The sequence below is a fragment of the Talpa occidentalis genome, unplaced genomic scaffold (genome assembly GCF_014898055.3).
Source record: "Talpa occidentalis isolate TD23 unplaced genomic scaffold, MPIMG_talOcc4v2.1 talOcc4.14, whole genome shotgun sequence".
Classification (NCBI taxonomy): domain Eukaryota; kingdom Metazoa; phylum Chordata; class Mammalia; order Eulipotyphla; family Talpidae; genus Talpa; species Talpa occidentalis.
This window is the reverse complement of record NW_023601433.1, coordinates 68,834,276-68,839,171: the sequence shown is the minus strand read 5'-3', so window position 1 is coordinate 68,839,171 and position 4,896 is coordinate 68,834,276. Positions and strand designations below refer to the sequence as shown.

At 36.2% G+C, this 4,896-nt stretch overlaps 1 non-coding gene across 1 annotated transcript; it reads right to left on the bottom strand.

Moving 5' to 3' along the window:
- Positions 1-223: 223 nt before the first annotated feature.
- Positions 224-358, bottom strand: LOC119245340 (small nucleolar RNA SNORA71). Its single transcript, XR_005125277.1, has one exon. It is a non-coding gene; the product is annotated as a small nucleolar RNA SNORA71 (small nucleolar RNA).
- Positions 359-4,896: the final 4,538 nt, after the last annotated feature.

Below are 4,896 nucleotides of genomic sequence, written 5' to 3'. Positions count from 1 at the left end.
CCAGTTTCCAATTATAATTATTTATTACAAATTTACTTGATCTTTTACCACATGTCAGATGATATATGAAATACTTCATAAGCATTATTTCATTTAATTAGCTCAAAAATCCTGTAAGATGGTTACTGATATTATCTGCATTTAACAGATGAAGAAAATAGTATTTCTATTATTTTTAATCTTTATTTATTTTTTTTACTTATTTATTTACTTATTTTTAACTAGTATGAACACATCAGGTTTCAGAAGGGACAGGATGGACCCTCCAAAGATAGGAAAAACTTCTTTCAGTAACTCCTCTCCCTGCACTGGCAATGATCAGTACATATATAACCCCTGGTTACTTTCAGATGCAGGAGAGAAGAAAATAGTATTAAAGAAAATAAATGACAGGCTGAAGTTCCCTTCACCAGTAAGAGGAAGCGCTAAACATCAACCTCTCTGACTCTAGTAACAGGACCCAGTACCTGTTACCAGTATCAGCTGCCATTCCCAACAACCAGGTGACCGATAAAGAGACACTTTATGGGAGACACTTGTGCCAGCCCCTCCTGAGGCCTTGGGGGAATTGTGTCATGCTGGGAGCTTTAGATAGCATCCCAGTGCCTTCACCAATACTGGGCATTATTCTTTTGTAGGTCTTTGTCAACTTGACAGGCAAAAATTCTTTAATATGCTTGTTTCTTTGCTTCTTAATTAGTTTGATTCCATTTTTCTGTATTTATTTGCCATTATGTTGTATTTATTTTTCAGAGTGAATAGTTTATTCTTTGTCCACTCTGCTAAGGGTGTGGAACATCACATCTGCTAAATATGGAAGCTCCCAGGGACTCAAGATCCTCACGCAGACTCCCAGAAAACAAGACTTGGCACAAGGGTTTGCAAAGATCCAGAACAGACACGTCTGATTACTCACTGCAGTCAACTTTTCAAGATAGTCGCTTCATCCTGTAAGGAATATGCATTTGGAGGTAACCCACTCATTGCTAATTTTATGAAGACTCTGTTGATAACATTATAAACTATTTTGATTAAGTAATTTCCTAATTTTAAATTACATCCAACTTTATTGCTATTAACCAATCTTGACACCTTGCCCTCAAATTGTAAAAAGAAAAGAAAAGGCTACTTTACCTTTGCCTAATCACTAAATTTAAAGACTTTCAGCAGCTCAGCCCTGCTAACACAGGGAGCAGGCAGAGAGGACTGTTTTTGTTCTGTGAATCAGCCATCAGTCGTGCAGAAACATTTACTTTGGAGATAGGTTCAATGTGTGGGATAGATAATTATATGTCGAGGATCTTAATTTAGGATAAGAGAAGCACTAATCTGTGGCAGACATACAGTGCTCTGGTGAGGCTCTATGTGGCTGGGTCCAAGTGCTCCATGGCTGGGCCGATGTCGAGATCCAATTGATTAATGTAGATCACGTCGGCAAAAAAGACTAAATTAAACTGCAGCTTTAGTCTGGAGAGTAATTAAGAGCCTCATCCTCATTCAATATTTCAAGTTCCACATTTGGAATTAGAATAAAAGGAAAACCCTTTAGCTGCCCCTCCCTGCCCCCATCCCCAATCCATAGCTACTTTATTTTTTCATTTGTTTTTGCTAATTTAAAGAGAAAGGGAAAACTCTCCCTGACACCCAGTTGTTTGGGCCCGAATTCAGAGGAAGAGTGCATTAAGACACGTTGATCCTTTATGAATTAAGAGTCCTCTTCAGATTGTTGACCTCCAGCCTTACTCAGCTTATCAGCAGTCACAGTCAGCAGTGTCTGTGGGAAAACCAAGCCAAAAGGAGTTAAACTGTTTAGACAGCAGCATTAGTGCTGACGCTGACAAGTGCCCCAGCTGCAGCTATTTCCCCTGCTTATGAGCTGCCTCCACAATAGCCAGGTGACCAATAAAGCCCATGCATGGGAGATCCTGTGCCAGTCCCTCCTGGGTCTCTGGAGGAACTGTGCATGCTGGGAGCTTTAGTTAAGATCATTTTGTAACTAATTAAATCATATAAAACTTGAAATTGATGTTACTTTCATCAGATTTCAAGGAAGTATTAATATGAAGCTGTGAACAAAAAGAGTATATAGTGTCTTTGAAACAGCTTTATAAGAACAACAACAAAAAAAGCCAATTAGAATGACCTTAAAGTAGTTGTAGAAAGCAGTTCATACTCATCGTTAGTGACTCCAAGAGAGAACTTAAAGAACGTGCTAACTGAATGCACACCATTAATAGTATAATGATTATTTTCATCCCATGGATCTTACTAGTAGGACAAGGAAGGAATCATCACTACCACAGCCTTCTGGGTCTGGGTGCTGTGGTGTTTCTGCTTTTCTCAGCAAGGGTTCAGAGAGCCATATAGGTGCCCATGTGCTCAGTGATGGATCAGTTAAAGCCCTGCTCAGCTCCAGCTCTGCTGCTGACTTGGATAAATCCAGATAACCACTTCTTCCCCCTAAGGGGATAAAAGAGACCTGCTCAGGCACTAGATGAATGTTATAGTCCACAAATATAATGTTTTATTAGGTTCCATGAACACAGATGGATGGAGGCACCTATTACCTTCTTTTCCAGATACCAAATAAGGCATAATTGGGATCCTTAAAATAGATTAATCTAATAAATGGATTCAGAAGCCCAACTCATTCAAATGGCTTGCAAAGGAAAAGGTTACTGCATCCTACATTAATATCAATTTTATCCATCAAATACTTTGTCAGGAAACATTTTTTAAAACAATGAATTTGTGTTACCAGTCATCTTTCATAAGCAAAGCTATTTTAAAACAAAACAAAACATTCTTTCTCTCAGAAGATAGAACTACTATAGGTTTGGATAATTGTTCCATAATCACTTGAAAATTATAAATATATCTAAATTTAACTAGGATAATCTTTATCCGACATTATATCAAGTATGAGTACTGTGGCTGAATTATAATTACCAAGAAAAAATAATTATATGCAAAACATATAAAGCTAATCAAAATCATTAGCAAAACTCTCTAATCAATCTCTAAAATCCTATTTGGCCATCCAGAGGCCCAAGAGTATATAAAGTGGGAGGGATTGGAAGGGGAACTTAATTAAAAAAATACTTCTGAGAGTATCAGAGATTGATAAAGGATGACAATTTCTGAAACAATATTTGCAAAAGTGAAATTAGAGATAATGGTATCAGTTGCTAACATGCTAGTTTGTAAAATATGAACAAGGCTAGCCATTTCCTGATGGTTCTTAAAGATGCTTCTAGCAATGTTTATCTATTTATAGCTTCTGATTGCCACTACACCATCCAAGTGGCTGAGACAGGGAAATATAATCTAAAATAGTTTTGTACTATTTCCTTTCCTCAGAGGAAATAGGATTTAGTTTTCAAAATCAGAATCAGCTCCTCAGCTATTCTCTCCTATTGAACAGTCAACTTGAGATGCCCCCTCCCGCCACCCAGAGGGAGAAACATCAGCTGAAGATGCATCGACTTGCATTTTCAGAACTTTAAGTTAACCTCCCTTTATATTGTTTATTTTAACAGTGAAATATTCTTTAAAAAATCACAACATAATATAAACCAATATTCAAAAAGGAATCAGAAATAAGAAGCAAGACACATTAAAAAAAGAAAAAAGAAAAATACTGGGAGAAATACGAAAATTCATCATAGGTGAAGAAAAGCATCTGGGCAGTTGCCAGCTCCAGACAGTGAAGAGACTAATTGTAAACAAAATAATTAATCAGCAGGAAATTGATAAAAATGGAAAACTAAAAATTTCATCAAAGAAATTTAGTTATATCAATTCCTAGATATAAGGAAGATTTGTTTTTAAATATATGAATGTACTGCACTGGGGTGATGTCAGAGGAAGTCTGGTAGAAATTTATAAATTTCACTGTGTCCCACTGGCAGGATGACCAGTCCCAATACAATGTCAGTGGAATCCACAAGGGGAGCAAAAACTCCCATGCCTGCCCAGGCATCACAAGGAGTCACTCCACTCCTACTCAGAGGTCAACAAAGGTCAAACAAAGAGTCTGAGCTGCTGCCTCCACTTGGCAGTAGTATTACCCTGTACCTGACACTACACTGTAAGAAACTACCAATTAAAGCAGAAGATCTAAATGAGAGCCACAGTCTCCTAAAACAAGATGAAAGTATCCCATTTCAATAAAAAAAGCATCCATCATGTCAAGAATCAAAGACAGATCAAACTGATTGCAAAAAAGCAATCAATGGTTACCAATACCAAGGGAAAAATACTGGAATTATCTAGCAAATATGTTTTAAAAAGTCATGATAAAAATACTTCAAAGAGCAAATATGAATAAACAAGTGGAAAAAGCAGAAAACTTTAGTAAGAAAAATAAATTTCAGAAAAAAAATAGAAGATAACAGGTGATAACCAAAAGGAAATTTTAGAACAGGAAAAGGCAATAACAAATAAAAAGTTTGGTGGATGGGGTCAACAGCAGAATAGAGAGGACAGGAAACAATTAATAAACTGGAAGATACAACACTAAAAATCATCTAATCTGAACAACAGAGAAATAAAAGTGAGCAGAGACTCAGAAACCTGTAGGAATATAAGAAAATATATAATATTTATGTCATCTGAATCCCAGAAAAGAAAGATAGTAGGGCTTTAAAAAGTCTTTGAAGAGATAATGCCTGAAAACTTCCAAAACTTGGCAGGAGATAAATTTGAGAAGCTGAGTAATTTCCACACAGAATAAATTCAAAGAAATTTACCACAAAATACATCATAATTAAACTTCTCAAAGCTAAAAAGAAAACAAAATCTTCAAAACAACCAAAGAAAAATAACATTTACCAAAAGGGGAAAACTATTTAAATGATTGCAAATTTCTCATCAGACAATATAGAGGCCTGAAGG